This window comes from Desmodus rotundus, chromosome 12 (assembly GCF_022682495.2).
Source record: "Desmodus rotundus isolate HL8 chromosome 12, HLdesRot8A.1, whole genome shotgun sequence".
Lineage (NCBI taxonomy): Eukaryota > Metazoa > Chordata > Mammalia > Chiroptera > Phyllostomidae > Desmodus > Desmodus rotundus.
In genome coordinates this window covers 100,537,218-100,559,109 of record NC_071398.1, presented here as the reverse complement: position 1 = coordinate 100,559,109, position 21,892 = coordinate 100,537,218, and positions in this window count along the sequence as shown.

The window sequence follows — 21,892 nt, the reverse complement described above, 5'->3', positions numbered from 1 at the left end:
TTGGGGAAGCGACTCATTACTGGATGCTGGCGGCATGGAGACGGTTTACTCGTGGAGACAAATGGAGAGGAGCTGCAGACACAGAAGCTGTGAGCCTGGGGAGTTCCCGACGGTTCTCTGGGGCTGGAGCCAGAGGTCGCCGCAGCCCAGGTGGCCTGACCCAGCAGAGACAGAGTCTCACCCCGGCCTCGGGCTAGGAGTCCGAGTTCTCTGAAGGGGCCTGGGGGGAATCGCACCTGGCCCCTTCTGAGCCTCCGGTGGTTGCCGTCCACACTGCACATCCCTCGGCTGCGGCTGTATCACCCCAGTCTTGACCTCTGTCCTCACAGGGACTTCTCCCCTGTGACGCTCATGGGTCTGTGTCCGAATTTCCCACTTCTTAGGAACACACCAGCCATCGGACCAAGGGGTCCCCTTAATCCAATAGGACCTCAGTTTAAGTTGATTCTATCCACAAAGACCCTGTCTCCTAGTAAGGTGACATTCACAGGTGTACAGAAATGGGGGGAGGGGCACAGCACAGGGCCACAGGCATCAACACAGACATGCGGCCCAAGGGCAGTGTCCCCGCCGCCCAGGCTCGCCCAGCTTCAGGCAGCGGGTGGCTGGCCTCCCCAGGGCGCCTCCGCCATCCGTACACGCCAAAGGCAGCGGTGGCCCGCTCCAGCACCCCCAGGGCAGCGCTGTCCGAGTCAGGACTCGGGCCCGTCACCCCGCCTCCAGGTTGCTCTTTCACGGGCAGTGTTCCCTCTGTCACCGCGTCCCACGCGTCTCGTTGTTTGGCTTAGGACAACAGTGCTGCTATCCCTGGTCCCCTCACTCGCCTCCGACCCACGCTGGAACAGCTGCCGAGCCTCCGGCAGCGCCACCCTCGGGGTCAGGGGAACCTGGTGTCGAGTCCCCGTTCTGTCAGTTCCTGGTTCTGGAACGCGAGCCTTTCGTGACTCGAAGAGCTAGTGCCTAGAGAGTGGACGCTGTCCACTGCACGTGTGAGTGCACGGAGGCGTAAGACCGGATCTGCGCAGCGCTGAACACAGCCCTTGGCACCCAGGGAGCGCTCCCTGCTTTATGCTTATCACTGTGCCAAGTGCCACAGAAAACCTCAGTCATCATTGGGGCTTCCAGAGTAGCCATTTTGCCCACCCCTCAGTTCTCCCTTCCTTCTGCTGGAATGCTGACTTGATGGCTGGAGCTGTGGCAACCACCTTGGACAATGGAGCCACGCAGAGGAGAGAAGTCCCGTATCAAGGATGGTGGAGAAGAAGTAAGCAAGGTTCCTGGGTCCCGGACGACAGTGGAACTGCCCCGCCATTCTGAAATGACAACTCCAGGTTTCTTTTAGTTCAGCAAGTGATAAATCTCTAGTCTGTGTAACCAAGTTATTTAGCTTTCTCATTTACGCAGCAAAACCTAATGGGCACTGGCACAGCAGGGGAAACTGAGATCCCACTTCTGTCGCCAAGGAGGCAGCAGACAAGCCTGTTTTCCACGGGGGTGAGGGTGGTTGCGCCCCAAACTCTGTGGTTCTGATTACAAAAACAAGGGGGCATCAGAGAAGCCAGAAAGCTCTGACAGTGTCCAACAGAGGCTTAAACCAGAGCTAGGTCTTAGAAGAGACAGCAAAGACGGACCTCTCGGCAACATGTCAACCAAGTGAAGGGTAAAGAAAAGACTCGGAAGGAACAAATCAACAAAACAAATTCAGATGTGAAAGCCAGAGCCATCTTTACGGGGAGACAAAGGTGTGGAACATCCAATCTGGTCACGGCAGTGGGAACAAATCCCAGACACTCGAATCCCTAATCATTAATAATCTGCCACAATAGGAGAGGGACTCCATGGAAAAAGTGAGGCAGAATCTCAAAAACACGGGCCAAAGAAGCATCGGAGAACGGAGCGCAGGCAGAAGAGTCGTTATGGGCATGCGAAAACATGTGTTTACATGAAAGGAATTCGTTGTGGCCATGAGGGGTTTTCGTCCCCTCTTTTGTTCTAATTTTTGCCCTTCCAGCATCTTAGCGGCTCCTCCAAATGCAGGCAAAGAGGCGGACTCTGGAAAAACGATTCTTAGCTGGGCCTGACTCACGGAGGACGTGAGTTCAGTTAACTTGCTGCGAAAAATGTCAAGTGCAGAGAAATTACATGAGCACCGATGAACAGCTTTTTGAGTTGTAATAAAATCCGATCCGAGTTAGCCTGAGCAGGAAGGTGAACTGTCTAAACGAATTCAGCTCATTCATGCAGTTTACGGGAAGGGCTGGACCAGGGCTCGGGGAAGGCGCTGGAACCGAGAGGCTAAAAGCAATCAGGATGCTGCCTCGTCTGGGTTTCTGTCTGCAGGTCGGCTCCTGCTCTGTCTCCTTGCAGACGTCACCGCTCCACCTTCCTCATCGCCCTGCCCCCTCCCGGCTCCACGGTGAATGTCTCTCCCTCCTGACAGGCCACTCTGACCTGGAGCACCTTCTGCCGTTCCCTTCCCGAGTTCCCAGAAGGATGAGGGCTCAGACTGGCCCAGGTCCGACCCCATTCAAGGCCCTGAAACCGGTGGCCCTCCCCAAGTTCGCGAAGCCCCTGGCCTGCAGGTCCTCTGCGGTTCCCAGGAACTTGGAGCTGTTCCCCGCCCCTGCCACTGAGGGACTGGGCTATCACTGTCCCCTTGACGAGGACATTCTCCCTCCAGATGTGGGCACAGCCGGCTCATTCTCGTCACATCTCTCCTTAGACGTCACTCCTCCGAAGGCCAGCCTCGATCTTCGACCACGAGGGGAGTTCCCTTCATCACGGGGCCTTGCTGAGTTTCCCTTTCAGCCTCACCTCAGTCTGATCACCGTCTTCCTTTGGGTCCCACAGTCGTGCAATGGCCGCCTCCCCCAACTGTGCACCAGGAACACACCGTGGGCACCAGTGCTTGCCTACCCGACACCCATTTTCCCCAACTGGGTTGCCAACAACTCCCTAATTTTCCTTAGGTTCTGAGTCTGCCGCTGCGGTGCCCCGAGCCTCAGCAGCTCCTTCAGGTTCCATCTGCTGTGGGAAGCTTGAGATGGTTGGCTTCCCCGACACCCATTTCCAACGGAGAGAGAAAACTCGTTGATGCAAAGGAAAGAGAGGCTTCCCGGGACTCGGCAGGAAGCGGGAAGTTTTTGCTGGATGGGAGCAGTGCCCACAGATGCAGAGAGGAGTCCACGTATACAGATGGGAGCTGGGAGGACACAGGTGCACGCGGGGGATCGTGGGGTCTCACCCGAGTGCCCCATTTTCCCGCTGGAGGAGGAGGCTGGGGACGGGGGACGGAGGAGCGAGGAGAGTGGGAGGCAGGCAACTGACCCGGAGCGGAGGGAGAGTGAGCGTCCCGGACGGGCCCTGAGCCGGTGCCCGTGTGTTCGGCGGTCCGCACGGCTGCACTTGCCCAGCAGGGCCGGCTCTGGGGTGCAGCAGAGCCGCTGCAGGGGCGGGTTTAACGGGACACGCTCTTGCCCCTGTGAATCGCTGTTGCAATTACACTTTCAGGCCCCCGCCGTGCACAGGGGCATGATGGCTGTGGATGCAGAAAGGGTGACGTGGCAAAAAAAAAAAAAAGCCTACTGATGTCCGGCTCTGTTTTAGGACACTGCTGTGTCACGTGACTCTCAGAGCGAAACTGTCAGGCGGGTATGTTCCCTGTAGCGCACGGGAAGGAATGGAGATGGGGGAGATTAAATGGTTTGTCCCAGATAACGCAGCAAGAAGCGGGGAGTGTGGGGCACAGCACGGATTTCTCGGACTGAGGGAACATGCACCTGGCCTCGGGTGACAGCCCCAGGGGCTTGGGGACGAGGCCGCGGCTGAGTCAGCCAGCCTGACACCAGGCCCCGCCTCCTGCCCTCGAGCTCCCGGAGGCTGGGAGAGCGTGGCGCCGTCACTCACAAAACCACTCCTTTGTGCCTATGAAAGTCGGCACCTTGCAGGACGCCAGCAACGCCCGCCGGGACCAAACTCCCCATGCGGTCTGACTGTGTGCACACGAGACCCCTGTGTTCGGTCACCGCACCTCACGGTCACGTCCGCAGGTCTGCAGGAGCTGTGACCCTTCTGGGAACCAAACTTCAGTCGTAGGAAGGGGTTGCTCGGTGCACGCTGGGCCACTAGTTCCAGCAGAGGATTCACCGGCCTCTTGAACAGGAAGGAGCTTCAGGGACAATTGTGGCCAGCCTCCTCACTGTGCAGTCCCAGGACCCCCATGTCACATAAAACGTAGGCAGACTTCCTTGGTTTGACATGAACTTCGTAACAGGATGCAAGGGGGAACCCAGAATTAGAATCTGACGGCGCCCGAGGCCCAACCGAACGAGCCCATGTGACTGTTTATGGCTCACGAAATGACCCCATCAGGGCCCTGGCCGGGCAGCCCAGCTGGTTAGAGTCATCCTGAAATGCCGAGGTTGTGGGTTCGATCCCCGGGCAGGGCATGTACAAGACTCCCCCAGTGAATGCATCAATAAGTGGAACAATAAATCGATGTCTCTCTCTCTCTCTCTGTCCCTTCCCCGCTCTCTCTCTCAAATCAAATAAATAAAACATTTTATTTATTTAAAGAATAGGTATAACTTTGAAGCATTCACCCCAGGTGGCTACGGTTGTGTCGGCTGCTGTCATTTTTTCATTTGACAGGCCGAGGGAAGAGAGGTCCGTGCCCCTGACCACGGGCTGGAAACGGCAGGACCAGCACACCCACCAGCACGGGACGGCTGCATCACAACCGCGCGCAGACGGGGCTTTGGTAGCAGACCCGGGTTCAAACTGCAGCTCTACCTCTCACCAGGTACGTGGTCTCGGGCTGCACCTCAGAACAGAGAGGAAGGAAATGCCGGAGCCCCAGCCCTCTCTGTCGACACAGGAGAAAGGGAGCCAGAGTCTCTGTCCCACCCAGCTGATGCTCCCAGCCCCCGTGAGACACGGGCGGCTACAGCTTTGCTTGCTGCCGGTGTCTTCTCCTAAAATCCATCTGTTGCCACTCAGCGTGGGGCCTCACTCACCGGGCGGACACGGGCAAGTGTCGGGATTACCGAACCCCATCACACAAGCACAGGCAGAGCCTAATCCAACTGTATACAACCGACAACAGGGAACGCAACTCTTTCACGAGGCACCCGCGAACCCAAAGGCAACACTGCACAAAAGGACTTGGTAGACTGTCCCCTGCTCTACAGAAACCCTCTGGGGGGCCGAGGGCAGCTGGCACTCCGTGGCCATCAGCAAGTCTCACTCCCTCTGTGGGCCTCGGCTTACGGCGGGTGGTAATGCGCGCCCCCGGGTTCTCCGTGTCCGTGGACAGAAAGGACGAGCACGGGCATGTTTTGTTGCCACGGGTGTGACAATGTCAGTGAGTCCTCTGTCCGAGAGGGACAGTGTGCTAAGTCCCGAACAGAGCGAGGAGTGAGGACACGGTGACGGGGCCTGGAAAGTTGGTGCCAACGTCTGCGTGACCCTGAGGCCACCCTCCATCCAGACCTGGGCCCCCTCGGGCAGGGCGCTGTGTGGCTCGGGAACGTCTCCTCACGGCACCGGGCCACCACCGGTCCCTCGCCTTCAGAACAGGCAGAAGAAAGCCCGCCGTGCAGGGCTTTTGTGAGAAGGCCCAAAAGTCGACGTAAAGTACCTGGAAGGAGCGAGGTTTTCTGTAAGAAAGGCGGCCGTCGTCACTGTTCTGTCACCACCCTGTCACCACGTGGGGACTCTGCCCTTCGGGCGGGTCTCACCAGTGCAGCGGGAGAGGAAGGGCCTGGTCCCACAGCTTCTCACACAGCCCCCTGATCGATCGGCTGGGCCGAGAGCGGCTCCACTCGGGGACGCCGTCAATTTGCCCGTCTCCTCTCCGCTCTGTGAACGAAACCCTCCTCAACCTCATAGATTCGATGTCTTTGTATTAAAAATACAGGACAACAAAAACCAGAGTCTTGCTGACGCCAAAGTGACCTGGACTGAATCCGAGAAGCAGGGTGATGTCGCCCAGGCGAAACTTCACTCGGAGGTCTCGAGGTCAAGGTTTATTGCTACAAAGTGTTCTCAGTGTGATTTACATACTTGAGGCCATTGCAGAAGGTGCTAAATAAATAGGGACTATCATCACGGCTGGGTTAGCGGCTGCTCCTTCAGCGTTCGAACACCGAAGAACACTCCGAGTAAGCAGTTTAGTAAGCCAGCAATTGCTCATGCTAGGGCAATTACCCCATTTTGGTTTAATTTTTAATGTGGGGTTATTTTTTATATTCCCAGCCACAGTGAGCAATCTTCTTGTAATGAAAAAGAAAATACAAAGTGTTACATGTTGTGACGATGGAGAATGATCATTTTATCAATATTAATATTATGGAATACCCAGGAATATTCAGCTAATAACATCTTTCCATCTCGAAATTCTCTGTACCCAGAGGGAATGGCAGAGTCGGAAAGCTGGTCCCATCCAGACGGAGTTATGGGGTGACAACACAAATGTCTTTCCAAGACCCAGGCTGGGTTTTGAAGTCCCCCAGCAAAGGGACTCTGAGCGAGGGAGAAATGAGTCTGGACTGCGTGGGGCGGAGCCTGAAGCGACCCCGCAGAGGGAAACTGGAACCACCGGTACCTCGTGTTGAACATGAGGTGGGAGAGGGAGAACCTTGCAGGCCAGTCAGCTCCGCCTTCGTAATGGAACAGAGCGACGCGTCCTTCACAGTGGACCAGGGTGCGGGGGGTCCTCTGCCCCGGACACGATGCCAGCTCAGGACAGGACCCCAGCGTGGAGCCAGTCCCCACCTTGACCCCTTGCCAAGCCCCTGCTCCCCATGCCCTCAGCCAGGACCACAGTCCCAGCATCTCCCTGAGTCCAAACACCACCTGTCTACACGTGGGGCTGGATGATCTCAGTGTCCGGTGGGTGACCCTGGCCTCTCAGCCCTGGGCACCCAGGCCCTTGAGCGCCTCACGGACAGACAGCGTTTCCTTCATCCGCACCGGCCGTCTGCCCACACCAGCCAGCTCGTGCCGACGTGGCAGAACAACCAGCCCCACCGTCTCGGCCCCTCATGACAGCGCAGGCTGGTTCTTGAGCCGTGTGAAACGTCAGCGGCTGGGGAGCTGCAGCTCCGCCCACGTGTCTGCAGTCAGTCGCAAGGGGCGGCCCCTGCGGGAACAGGCTGGGTTGTGGCAAAACAGCAGGGACAACACCGTGACAACACAACAGCAATCACACAACTCAACGACGACAACAACTCGACCACAATGCGATGATGAGACGCCGCCACCGCCGGGCGAGGCCGTGACAGTGGAGCCACGTGGCGGCTGCTGATGCTGCTGCTCGGTAAAGACCCAGGTCACTTCCACTCACATTTCATCCACCCAAGCTGGTCACGCGGCCAAGTGGACTCAGGAAGGCAAGGGAGCGTGCCCCTGCCGCAGGGCAGCACACGGGAGGACGTCGGGCACACAGAGAAATGCGCAGACGGGGTGGGGGCGGGCGTCACAGAAGTAGAAACGGCAGCGGCATCTGCCACGCTTCCCCCTCGCAAAACACGTGGTCTATCAGCAGCAGAGTCGTCCTCACCGACATGCTGGCTGCCCCCTCCAGGTCTCCACACCCACTTCTCACTGGTCTCCGTCAGGCCTCCGTTTAAATGCCCAGCGTGCCTGTCCACCTCCCCCCGAGGTCCTCTCCTGCCTTGTGAGGCCCCCGGGAGGCCGCTCTCCAGAGCCTCCAGCCCTCTCAGGGCTCTCACTGCAACCTGCACATGCGGGTTTGCTGGTGCTCTCGACTGCTTCTTACACAATGGCTGCCACACCACACCCTCACGAGACACGCACGCCCTTTGGTTCAGCGACACACAGAGCTGCCTCCGAACGCCTGCCGCCAAGTGCACGCCGAGTCAACACAAAGCCCGTGGAGTCGACGCACGAATCTGCCTGCACCCTGCACGTTGTCCGAGTCTGCGTCCTGGTGTTTAGAACCCAGGCATTGTTGCTTCTGGCAATCGTGAACGATTCCGATAAGACAATGCCTGATGGGGCCGATGAACAGTCGATACAAGGTTCTCTTCCCTCTGTTCCTGCGCTGTCTTATAACGTACGTTTTCGGGACACAGCACAAGTAGGAAGGCGCAGCGTTTAAAGTAACGTTTTTAATGCAATGGAGGGACAGAAAGTAGAACCGTGCGGGGAAGAGCTAGAAGTTGTGAACAGGGCCCTTGAGGGAGGAAGCTGGAGAGAGAGAGACCCGGAGATCCGCTTAAACTCACCGAGTTGCCAGCTGAGCCGTAAGGTGTCCCTGCCCAGGGAGAAACTCCACGAAATGAGGAGCAACAAGCGCAGGGCGGCGTGGAGCCGAGCCGTTCTCGTAACTCCCGCGAGGCCGGGAGAGGCTTCCACCGGGCGGACGGCAGACGGGCTTCACTGGGCCCCTGAAATGTTCAGAAAAGACACGTGAAGGGGCTCGCCTTTGTGTTAGGTCGAAATTCACTCTGCGTGAAGGCTGCTATTCTGGACTCAGGCAGCAAAGGAGAACAAGTCTCAAAAAGATGAGTGTGAACTGTAAGTAACTTAACTATGCAGCAAAATAAAATAAATGCAGTTTAAGCTAACATAACAAAACCCTAATGTTAAAAGTTATAACATGACAATACCCAGCATCCAATAAAAAAAAATACTAGGCAACCAAGGGAGCAGAAAACAAGTGGACGTTTTATAGGTTAACCGACAGTCGGCACATTTTGGGTTTTGCACATAACTGCTGCCTGTGCTCTATTTCGTTTTACTCCTCTTCTCACTGGAAATAAATGCTCTGGTGCTGTGCTGTGTGCGCTCGTTCAGAGAATCAAGCGCTCTCCCCAAATCGAGACTTCACTGCGTGCGGCCAGGGCCCGGCAGCCCCGAGCCGGCTCGCGAGGGCGCCGCAGTCTCCGTCACAGCTCACTGGACGCGAATGCCACCGGCTGCACTGTTTGACTCCGCCCTGCGGCAGCACCTCTGTCCCTGCTGATGTGTCCTTCGGAGGGGAGGGGGTCCAGGGCCCCTTCTTCACGCTCAATGTTCCCATAAACACTGAACTTCCCGTGGAAACATTCCAGGGCGTGTGGAAATCAAGCAGAGCGAAGACTGAGGCGTCGCCGCAGCCCTCCGTACGAGGGGGCCGCTTGCGGAGGGCAGAGAGCAGGTAGGAGCTCTCGGGGCCTTCCCGCAGCAGGTTCCGTGAGTGCGTGGGAGGTGCGGACAGGAAGTGGGTCCCCTCGGAGACCCCCGTCCCCACGGCTGCCCTGCCTCCCTGTACGTCCTTATGTTGCGTTTCCCAATGATTTGGACGATATTTCAGAATTCAGAAAGATTTTCAGCATCTAGTCAGTAACACCAAGAAATTAAAAGTGTGACCCAACCTTTCAATAATTTAAAAAGCAAGCAGAGTTGAACGTGAGCAGATAAAGCTTTTTAGTAAAAGGAAGAGGATGCAGTATTTACTGTGGGAATGAAAAGAAGAAAATAACACAACATATTTTCTTGTGTCAAAGAGATTTTTCTTGTGGCCACACAACACATACTACCCACTATCTCAAAAAATCCTTGATTGTTACGTTTTTCTCTGCTTAAAAAAAGAAAAAGGAACAAAACTCAAAAAAGCAACTGAGCTCGAAATCTGAGACAGGCTCGGACAGCAGCCCTATCAGCTGTGGGCCCCGCAAAATGTGTGTGGAGACTCCCCCCGCCCCAGGCCCGAGTGGGGCGCGTGCCCCTGGTGACGCAGGCCTCCCCAGGACCAACGCCGCTCTCAATCCCGCCCTGTAGGCCGGGGCGACTCACCACGCAGCGTGGCGGTCGAGGGCCCCTGTAATTTCTCTCTTGTTCCCCGTTAGCTACGAGTGGACCCCCTCGGTCTCCTTCAGCATCTGGCCTTAAAGTACACTGAACTGTCCTCCCCACAGCTCTGCCCCCTTCCCTCCACCTCTGCACTCATCCCCGTTCTCACATCTGGTCCTGTCTTCTCTCTGCCGCCTCGGAAGGTTCCAGAGAGAGAGTTTGGGGCGTCCCACCATCTAGGAAAAGAAATACTTCGTGAGCACCTCCCTGCCTTCCCTCCCCACCTGCTCTGCAGTACGACGCTCGGAGCGCTGAGGCTGGCGAGTGTCTGAGAGTGCAAGAACCAAAAACCAGAAATATGAAAATATAAAACCAGCTCTAGCTACCCTAGCTTGCTCTTTATCTCTCAAAACCTCCCGGACTTCAGTGCAGCAAGCTATTCTCTGCTCCTGACCCAAAGCAGTGGGCTCCGGAGAGCTGGGTCTTCCACCTGTTGGGGGCGGGGTCTCCCACCCGTGGGGAGGCCAGCTCACCTCCAGGTTCCCGGCCTGTGACTGGGGTGAGGTGTTCGTTTCGGAGCAAGACTCAGGAGCTTCTGCTGCGCTCGCCCACCCAGCCTCGCCAATTAAAAAGCTAATATCACCATCTCTACTTGGCTTCCAGTCTGTTCTTAATTGCTTAGAAGCCAAAACAGAGGCTGGTGAGTGATTAACGTCCCCCAAACACCAACACTTCCTCGTGTTTTCCTCTCTCTTTGCCTGTTGGTCTTAATTAATCCCGTGCAGTACTGTCTGTCCTGAGCCCCTCTGTCTGAAGGAAGCTACGCAAAGCTAAATCGTGGACGCAATGGAGAATGCAAGGTAACCCCTAAAAACCACCTCCTGCCCTTCTTCCCGTTGCTGTGTGAAACAGATCGAGAGCATGTTGCGGGTCCAGCCTGACACCTGGCACACGGTACGTACTAAGTAGTTATTTGTGGAAAGAACACCAACGACAGCAAAAAATTTTGAACAGCACGGCCAAGGACTTGCAGACAGGCATGAGTTATTTGTGGGTTTTCCACCTGACTTTAAAAAATACGTTTTAGATATTCTTGAGTACTGACCATATGAACTTACTGTTGAATTTAATCACAAATCCGTATTTGAACTGTTAGATCAGGGGCCCCATTGCCAATCAGCCCTCCATCAAAACGGGGCACATTCCACCACACTGGCGCGACACCTCACGCACTGGGGCGAAATTTTCCTAGTTATCCGTGCTGCCAGATCCTGTATTGAATTTCTCCTACAAGCAAGACACTGCACTTGGAAACAGCCAGGAGGGCGAGACAGTGTCTGCCCTCAGGAGCTTACAGTCCAATGGCCGAAATCACTCACACGTACGAGTGGTTTTACCGCAAAGGACCCTTTCGTGATCCACGAGGGGGACTGGAGGAGAGCAGACAGGCGGGTGCCCTGGGGGTGGGGAAGCTCATCGGGACAGAGCAATAAGGTCAGTCTGTGGGAGGAGCTCAAGGGTTGAAGGACAGATCAGGGGAGGCGGGGAGCTCAAGAAAACAGAACAGCCTAAACGGACTGGACGTGGACAGAAGCACCACCCACAACAGCCGAAACCCCCAAACGGCCCAAATGCCTGCCGTCAGAGGGATCATAGACTGTGGAACGCGTAATAGAACGCCGCACAGCCAGGAAGTGAATGAGCCCCACGCGGACGGACCCCACATGGAGGATGCTGAGCCAGAGACTAGACACCACAGAGCGCCAATTATGCACAGTTGCACTTACAGCCCCCCTTGTGGGTGAAACCTGAGGCATTCGGGTAAACACAGTGGCTGGGGCTACCTTGGGGGAGCAGAGGCCGTGACTGGGAGGGGCTGCGGGCTCCATCGCCTGGTCCGGTTGGTGCCCACCTGGGTGAAGGCCTGCTGTGCGAGCTCATCACGCTGTGAGCTCACCTGCTGTGTGTTTCTGCAGGTGGAGGTCCCACCGCCACAAAACAAAGAGCTCAAGTGGAGATGAGCCCCTCGAGGCACACAGAGAGGCTGCCCCGCCCCTGGCCTGGAAGTGTAAGGGAAATGTGGGGGAAGCACCCGGTGGGGGCCAAGCATCTTGGTAGTAAAATAAGTGGGGAAAGAAGTGCCACACGGTCCTTATGCACTTGCCCCCTCTTCCCACCACAGCCCGCCCCAACTCCTAAGTGTCGGCTGGGCTTCTTTCCAAGTTGGTGAGTTTAGGGAGGGCACCTGGGCCAGGACGTTGAGGAGAGGCAGGCAGTTTTCAAGGTGGCTTCGTTCTTTGTGACACAGTGGCCGAAGTCCAGCTTGGTTTGTCCTAGTGAGTGACGCGCCCCTCCTGCCCATCCCAGAGTGAACTGCAGCTGGTGTTTCATAAGGCGGGGACTGAAGGCTAGGAGGTGGGAGGCTTGCTCCGCACTCCTGAGATTTGCCAACTCTAAAACAGTGGGAGAAAAATGGAAGGGGAAGCGGCTCGCTCGTGCCTTTTGTTAAGTGTGTCCATCAATGTCTTTTCCTCGGCCAGCCACTTCTCGAGACCTACTATGTGCCGGGCCCTATGCTGTGGTCTGGCAAGGCCAGATGCGTTCAACCCAGCCAGCCTAGCGTACAACGGAGGGTCACTGGGAAGAGAGACACTTCCGGGGGTTGTGGGAGCCCGGTGGGGTCTGGGAGGGACCCCCGGTCAGTCACTAACACGCTGCTTTGGACTAGAGTCCCCTTGGCAACAGAGTATTTCATAACTGGTGTTCGTGGGGTTTTGCATGTAATAGTGCAGAAGGGGTCTGCCAAGGAGATCGCTGGTGGGAGCGAGGGAGGTGTTAGCCTAGTCACGGATGAGGAGCTTTAGACAGAGCATCTGCATCTCGACAAAGAATATGCTGAGTACAACTGAGTCTCCTCCACTTGTTACAGCAGTTAGTTACCAGAGTTCCCAGCCGAGAATTTCCGCTCCCACTTTCCCTACTAACATGGTGCTATAAGGGTCTCGGACGAGGAAGACCACAGAAGTTTGTCTGTCTCCCATCTTCAGCTCTGCTTTTGGACCCTCTCCTGAAATTCTGGATTGGAAACCACGCAGACCTCCCGCAGGGACCTGTGGGCCCCCTCTACCATCTGCTCCCACTCTGGTGCTGCCCGTCCCACTTACTGGCCACGCGGTCCCCTGATCAGAGGCCTGACGGTCTTCGTACACACTTCACCCTCCCTCACCCCACGCAGCCCACCGACTGAGCCTGCCTTGTTCCACCTTCCAGTTCGCTCAGGAATGAGCTCCCGCTCTCCAACCCCCCTGCCCGTGCTTGGCCCTGCACATGTCTCACCGCCACTTCCGAGTGGACTTACTCCTCTTCCACGGTCCTTACCTCCTGCCTCTCCTGGCCTCAGCCCGCTCCCCAGGTCTCTGCTACAGGTAACTTTCTAAAATGCAGATGGGATCACATCAGCAGCCCTTTTAAGACTATCACAGGAGAAGGAGAACAAAATTCAAACCGAGCCCTGGCCAGGCAGCTCAGTCGGTGGGAGCATCACCCTGACACGCCAAGGCCGTGGGTTCGATCCCCGGTCAGGGCACAGAAAGAGGCAACCAGTGAATGCATGAATAAATGGAACAACAAATCAATGCTTCTCTCTCCTCCCCGCCAAAATCAATAAATTTAAAATTTTTTTAAATAAAAATGCTTAACAATAAAAAGGTGGGCAAAGGACACGAACAGATGTTTCTCAGGAAAGGAAAAGCCAACATTTCTTACACTTTCCCAAAGAGAAATATGCAATGCAGCAGCAAGGGTTCGCTGCTCAGACTTAGGACAGCACACCCCAAACAAGATCCGTAGCAGGCGGGCCGGGGCAGTCACAAGCAACCAGCACCGCCGCATGCTGCCCGGGGAGCGTAAGTTGGAAGAATTCTCCGAGAGTGTGTGGCAATATCCTTCCGAACGGTGAGTGCCCAGACCTGCAGCCCCACTTCTAACAATGTCTCCTGCAGAAACGCACTCACACTGGAGGAATTGTTCAGATACAGGGTTATTGGTTCCCACAGAAGACTGGAAACAGATACCCTTTGATAGCAGGCTGATGAAATAAAGTATCATACGCCCTCGTAATGAAACCCCACCTGACTGCGGGGGTGGGGCGAAGGGAGAGAAAGACAGAGAGGACACATTAGACGGGGTTTGCATGTGCCTGTCTGGGAAGAGCTCCGTCACACGTGGAAGAAGGCAAGGTGCCGAGTAGCACAAACCCACTCCTATCACAAAGCGGGAAGGCACACGCACACTCCATGTACTGGATGCGATGAGCTTTGCACGGCTACGTGAGGAACAGACGAGAGGTCGCCTCTACTGTGTTCGCTTTTCACTGTATTTCTCTCTGTACTTTCTGATGGTTGAAACATACGAATGTATTGCAATATGCAACCCGACAATTAAGTTTAGGTTCCGAATCCTGCATTTGCCTGGCATAAACGTGCCTCCTCCTCATTTACGCCGTGCCTACTTCTGTGCCCTCAGGCCCACCTACGCGAAGCCTCTTACCGGTGTCTTCCCTTCTCTCGTCTCGTCTGGTAAGAGCAGACCTTTCTGCTCCCCTCTCTCGGTTCTGCCCGTCTGGCCTCTCCCAGGACTCCCTGCCAGCAGAGAGTGGCGACTGGCGAGCCTGCCGACACCATGTCCCTCGAATCTGCTCCAGAACCGCTCTTCTCCCATGTGCCACCTTGATGAGCCCCCGTCCACTAAGGACGGCAGTCAGGGGCTGCTCGGAGCCATGCTCACCTGCCCTTCCCTAAAGTAGGCCCTATGGCCCTATCCCACAGAATCCCTCCACACGGTAGCACGTAATCGCGGTGTTTTCTAACTTGGCGCTGCCCGGTTTCTCCAATGAGAACTCACCAAGGGAAGTATCTCTCTCGGAAGTAGCAACATTTATTAGTACTTCCTATGGGCCCACGCCACCCAAGTGGGATGTCCTCTGATGATGGAAACATTCTGTATCTATACATGAAGACACCAGCCACACGTGACTCTGGAGCTAGTGTGACTGGGTAATTGAATTTTTAATTTCATCTAATTTTAATCAGCGGAGCCACAAGCAGCTGGCAGCTAGGGCACTGAACAGGGCAGCTCCAAGACTGTGGGAAAATCCTCACGTGTCGCCTCCTTTAACCCTCCAAGAGCCCTGCCAGGTGGCCAAGGTCGCTGTCACCATGTCACAGATGAGACAAAGAGCCTCAGAGAGCGTACCTGACTCCCCACCATTGCCCAGGGACCAGACCCACAGGCTCCAGTGCCAGGGTCTGTGCTTTGAAAATCTGGCATGGAGGAGGGACACGGTATATGGCAGCAGGGACAAAAATGCCCTCGTTAGATGCAAGTATGCAAAGAAAACACAGGGCCTTTATGGTTTTTCAAATTGGGGCATAATTACGTATTCTCCAGTGCACAGTTCACGAGTTTATCGCTCACCGAGTTCTGAGCACCAACTTGTGCTCAGCATCCCATCCAAATCAGAGCTGCTCCACCCCCTGGGAAGCTCCTCTTAACCCTTCCTGCTCGGTCCTCACAAAGCCCCCTCCCCAGAGGCGGCTGCTCTCCAGGTCTCTTTCAGCTCAGACCGCGTTCACCTGCTCTGGCTTCAGCTAAACCGGTGACCTCTCAGCAAGCACTGTTCTCTGCCCGCGTCCCCCACTCTGCGTGACGCTGGCTCCTCCTCCACGCTGCATGCCCGTCCTCTGCTCCTCTTCACTCCCGAGAGGTGCTCTGCTGAATGGACTCCCCGTAAGTTCTTTCTTCACGCCCTGCTGGCGGACACTGGGCAGCTTCTAATCTGGGGCTGTTGTGAGCAAAGCTACCGTGATCATTTTTAGACAAGTCTTTGGTGTTGGCGTTTTCATTTCCTTTGCTCAGTGTCTAGAAGTGAAATGCCGAGGCCACAGGGTCGGCACATGTTTAACTTCACACACCACCACCTGGTCGCCAAAGGTGGTACTATTTTACACTCTGACAACGATGCACTCGAGCCACGGGCGCTCTGCGTGCTCATCGGCACCTGCTTTTGCTCGTCTGTGGTCTGAGCCACGCCAGTGAGTGCAGGTGTAACGGTGTCTCACTGTGGTTCTGAGCCACGTTTCTGTAACGGCTAAAAACGTGAGCACTTCTCCACGTGGCTACCGGTCACTTGTGAAGCTTCCTCTGTGGCGTGTCTGTTTACATCTTTTATTCATTTTTCATTTTGTTTTCTGCTGCTTGCCTGAATTTTTTCATTTGTATTGTGTTGTATTGTACTTATTCACTCATTTGTACCGTGTTGTCTCTTGAGAAGTTCGAATTGTGGTGATTTCTCATTTTTCTGTTTTCTCCTCTCTGGTCCTTACTTCTGGGTCCGGTCGGACGGCATCTGCCTGCCCCAGCGCCACAAAGGCATTCTCCCACGTCCTTCTCTGAAAGTCTTCAGGCTTCAGCGGCTGGCCGTGTAGAGGGCCTATCTCTCCGTCCCACGACACTGTTTGATCCACACACTGCAGACGTACAGGAGCCCCCTGGGTGGTTCCGGTGGTTAGTTGGCCTGGGGAAACACGCACCTCAGCACCCGCTTCTCCGCAGGGCTCTCGGCTGAATCGGCCCACTGTGAAGTGGCTTGCGTTTGCGGCGGTGGGAGAGCAGCAGACACGCTCACAGACGTTCTCTATGCTGCAGCGTGGTGAGAGGTGGGGCAGAGCTGCACACGGGCTCCACTTCTCCCTCTTCCCCGTCCCGCGTCCAGCTCTCCTTCCTGACGGCTTGTCCTGGAAGCCAACAGTCCCTACAGGCCCACTGGCAACCCAGCTATGGGTTCGCAGAGGCAGGAGCCACGAGGAACGGCCTGCAGAGATATCTGTGCTGCCCCACCTGTGTCCATCCACCTGGGGCACGAGATGGCCCAGCTTCAGGGTGCCCCACAAGCTCTGACCTGCTCAAGCCCTTTCTGGCACAGTGAGGAGGAAGTGGTGGTGAGGGCAGAAAGCGGAGGGGAGGCAGGCCTGGGAGGCTCAGTGCTGCAGGAGCCACAGGAAGCCGCCAGCAGCTCCCTGCAGCTGGAACGCCGTCATTGGGGCACAGCCGTCCTGGGGGAAGGAAAAACGCCCCTTTCCTTTCCACTCACTGTGCACCTCGGACAAGTCCTCCGACCCCTGGCCTTCTGTTCCAGCACTTTTCACCTGCTTGCTCTCTGGCCTCACAAGCTTGCTTCCAGGATACCCTGGAATGCAGCGTCTGTGCTTCTTCAACTAAAAACACACACTTGAACTTGTAAGCAGACTCTCCTCATCACCTCTACCATCATTCTCACAATTACCTGCCTGCACCTCGTGCAGGTTCGACAAGACTGGGGCTGCCTTGGAGAAGACCCGGGAGCTAGGGACGCCTGGCTGCCCTGCTGTTCTGGGTTCTCTGTGGATTTCTGTTCTTTTCCATACACCAGTCCCCAGTGACCATGGCGATGACCGCTGGTGAAGACACTCTTGCCTGTGGGAGCGCTGATGCACATTCAGGTTAAGAAGTCACGCCTGGGCTCCCAAGGCATCCTGGCCAGAGCTCTCACCACCCTACACACACACACACACACACACACACACACACACACACACACACAGAGTGAGAGAGGGAGAGAGAGAGAGAGAGAGAGAGAGAGAGAGAGAGAGGGCATCCCACCCCCTGAGGGCCACGGCACGTGAAAGCAAAACCAGGACAGTACTTCCGAGGGCACTGTCTCGCCACGTGGGCCTGTGCCTCTTAGACCAGCAGATGCCACTGTCTGCCATCTCTCCTTTGTCTCCCTGAAGGAGGGGGAGCTGGGGGTCGGGAGCTGCCGCAGGAGCAATGGCGAGGGCAAAACACGGTGTAGCGGAAAAAGCTCCGTGTACGTGGGGGACTGAGCTCCGGTCTTGGAGATAAATGTGAAGGACGCCAATGAACTCTGGCTGTCTCTGGAAAACGAGAAGGTGTCCTGGCTGAGCTGTTTCCAAACTGCTGCCCACTAAGACGTGAGGTTGTGTCGGGGACAGGCTGCGGTCCAGCGTGGAGTGACTGGGGGTGGGATGCTAGGGCTATGCATCCAACTCTTTGTCCAGGTCAGATTTTTTTCTTAATCTTCACCTGAGAATATGCTTATTGATTTTAGAGAGAGGGGAAGAGAGTGGTGGTGGGGGGGAATATCAATGTGAGAAACATCGATCAGTTGCCACTTGTATGTGCCCGACTGGGGATCAAACCCGCAACCTTTCGGTGTGTAGGACGATGCTCCAACCAACCCAGCCACCAGGCCAGGGCTAGCCTAGGTCAGTTTTAAATTCCTCTCCCTCACACTTTATGAAGTCAAAGTAGTATTGTATTAAAATCAGAATTCTTTTGCTTAAAGATAAGAAATCAAGCTTAAAAACGTCATTGTTTTTGTGGATGTTTTCAAAGATTATCTACAGCTTTAAATGCTCTGAAATGTAAGTGATTTACATCCAATTCTGCATACCCTGACCGGAGCTGCACGCTGGTTTCAATCATGTAAAACCGTATTTATTTATTCATTTGCACCACAATTAATTAATTCCACAGAAAGTTATTGGATGCCAGATATAGAATGTGGGGCTGAAGGAAGAAAAATGAATTTAAAACCTCCCTTTCCTGTAGTCTCTCGCAGGCCTAGAGGGGTCAGACGAGCAAATGAAACACTATAACACAACGTGATAAATGTTATAATAGAAGCTGGTAAAATTGCTACAGGTATAGTAAGGAACCCATTCATTCCGCCAGAGGGCTTTAACAATGTGCCGCGTGACCATTTTATATTCCTGCCGTGCGTTGACCTGTAGACTCGCATTTTGTTTGGGTTCATATTCAAATGATTTCTTCATTTTCCGAGCAAGGAGGAAGCATTCCGAGATACGCCGGTAACAGGGGGAGGCCGTCAGAGTTACAAAAGGGCCGCAGATGAGTCTCAAATGGGAAAACCCACATATGGGCAAGGCGGAGACAGCTCCGTATTGCTTGACTGTCAAGGTGAAGAAAATCTTATGAAGACTGTCCGAGTGTATCCTTCCAAGCACACAATCAGTGTGTTACTTTAATATGAGAAATAAGCATAACGGGGAAAGAGCTGTGTTTCCCGGGTGCTCACATCACGCATCACGTTGTCTTCTAACCATGAAGAAGGTTTGCGTTCATTCTCAAGACACATTTCACTGGCTTGCTGGCAGTTCACGAAGAGCAAGAAGGATTTCTCCCTCTCCTGTCTGATCACGGGCACAAAGAGGTCGACCGAGAGGCCTGCGATTGCGGGCTCGGTAGCGAAATCGGTCGTCGGAAGTCACTTCCTCACCACCCGCTGTGCGCGGAGCACGGGCTTGCAGCCTTGAGCCCGTCTTCCAATCTGTACATGTCCGACGCCACCGTCTGTTATGCAATTTATGAAAGTCTGAACCTTTCTAATACAAAGCATGTACGTGTACGGGAAGTTTTGCTTCCCTGTCTGCATTTGGCAGTGTGAAAGAACTCGTAAATCGTGGGGGTGTGGGGTTCTTTTTCCAAACAAGCTTTACATCGTTCAAAATCTGTACATCCGTAGGACGCTGCTGATTTTCTTATTAATAATGACGGTAACTCCCACAGGACCCACGGAATTGAAAGTACCCGACACAGCTCGAACGTCATGCAAAGCGCTTCGTTCATATCCCCTGTGCATTCACTAGCAACACCTCCTGATTTCCAGCTCGAGGTAGACTTTCAGTGAAATTAAACTGGATGACTCAAATTTACATAACTCGCTCCGCTTAGCGCCCACCGTCGGATTTCTGGGACCGTGTTTATCTCCGGCCCATCCGCGCAGACACATCGTAACTGCCCCTGCTCCGTGGGGCCGGTCCTCATCTCTCCTCACACGGACTCTCTGCCGTGAAACAAGACCACTCAGTTTATTGACCTCGAATTTCACATTAGCAAACACCGCACTGCGGAGGAAAACAGTGCAAACGGGCTTGCATGTGGCCTCTTCTTTCCACAGAAAGGCCTCTTTCCCAGGCACAGAGTTACCGCCTCATGCCTTCCTGCTCTTTCTGGCCCCCCTCCCCCAGCAGCCACCCACCATTCGTCCCATTGTGCTCAAGCCACAGATGCCTAATGAGTAGCCAGCAAACCTCAGAAGCTGTGCCGGGCGCTAGGATGGCACATCCATGTCCCCAAGCCCAAGTAGTATAGTTTGGTGGGAAGACAAACTGTACTGCGGAAGACTTCCAGGGAGGGGAGGCAGGGGTCGTGATCCTGAGCAAAAGCCAGGGGAAGACTCAGAGAGCCTGGCGCTGGAGAGGCAGAGGCGTCTGAAAATCGTTTGTTAGTTGAAACGAAATGAACAGACAAGGAAGGGAAAAAAGAGAAAATAAGAGGAAGGATCTGAATAGAAGAAATTTCATATTTTTCCATTTGCAACACAAAGTATTAAGAAGTATGTGCAATCGCAGTTCTCTGTTGGAAGTCGTCCATTGGAAAGTACGCTACAAACAATGCAGATAAACGAATTACTAAACACTGGATTCACTTTTAAGGAGAGTGAATAAAAGTCTCATTGGAAGAAAAGATGCCTAGCTACCTGGGGCGGCTCGCCTTACCCAGGGAGCCAAGTGTCTTGTCTCCAAGGGTGAGAGTACTTCACTTATTAAGATAAGACTTGGTTACACCCTTCCTTTGTCAGATCCCCAAGGCCGGGTAATTTGATGAGGGTGGCATTCTTCTTGAGCTAAATATGTTGGGGGGACAGAAGGTGTCAAGTGAGATAGTAAGACTGTATTTAATTGAATCATTGCATTTATTGTATTGGGTCAGAGGTTCTCAGCAATAGGATTTTCTAAAATAACCCCACCAAATAAATAGGAAGTGGTATTCCCTTGCCATAACTCAGATCTGTGAGGAGGCAATAATAAGATCTACCAGTGATTCAGAATTGATTTTGTACCTGAAAATGTGCTTGAGATTCTATCTATCCTTTTATTCCTAAAGTTAGGTGTTACTATTTGTATTAGAAAGTACTCAGTAGATATTTGTTAAATGAGTGAGTAAAATTACTCCAGAAGCAATTCATTCACTTACCGGGCAATAAAAGTTGCGGAAATGCCGTGTGTCACACACCCAGCAAATCCTGAGTCTTCCTGGGAATCTGAACCCAGCTGGTCCTTACGGGAAAACCAAACAGCCACGTGAATATAGCCACCCGTGGAACTGTACGCATTTTAATATTTCCCAAGTGAGCGCATGGATGAATGGAGGAGCGAATGAATGAATGTGCACAAGAAAAGCAACAGTTTTCCAAAGCCAGTGTATTGAGGAACCTCTTAAAACACCAAAGAGAGAACCTGTGTTGCGTTATTCTGAAACAGACGGTCAAAGGAAGCCTTTGCCTCCCGGTGGGGGTGTAACTTCCACTGTGACTCCAGCCTTGCTCACACTGCCGCACCGCACCCTGGGGCCCAGCAGGAGGAGGAAGGCAGCAGAGAGAGAGAAACTCAACGTCGCCAGTCCTCGCCTTAACAGAAAGAGTTGGGACAAATCCAGTGGATTTGATCAATGGATCTAACAAAATAATTTGAGACTTTATGGCTTATTGATCAAGGAACCATGCCTGAGAGGTGCCCATCCATCACCTTTGAGGCCAGAGAACTCCCAGGGAAAACAGTGCTCTGGCTGCAAATCACGGTCACCCTCCTGAATTCAACAGTTCCGTGGCTCTGTCTACCAGAAAACCCTCAGCCAAGCCTACGGCGTCGGTGTTCTCTCCGCAGGAGCAGAGAACAAAGGGTGAGCAGGCACGGTCAACCGGACACGGAGTGCACGTTCTGGAGATAATCCCACCACAGCCTTGTCAGGTAAGTGAGGGAACCCTGTGTCAACAAGGAAAATGAGGGCCAAAGCAGGTAGGTGACCCATCAGAGACACACGGCTCGTGAGTGCATTTGCACCAACGCCGACCAGCACCGCCCCCACTCTCCTGCTCCAGCCGACTCCCCACACCCTACAGGGGTGGGTCTCCTGCAGGAGTCCTGAGTCACAACGGCTCTAGACTGAGAAA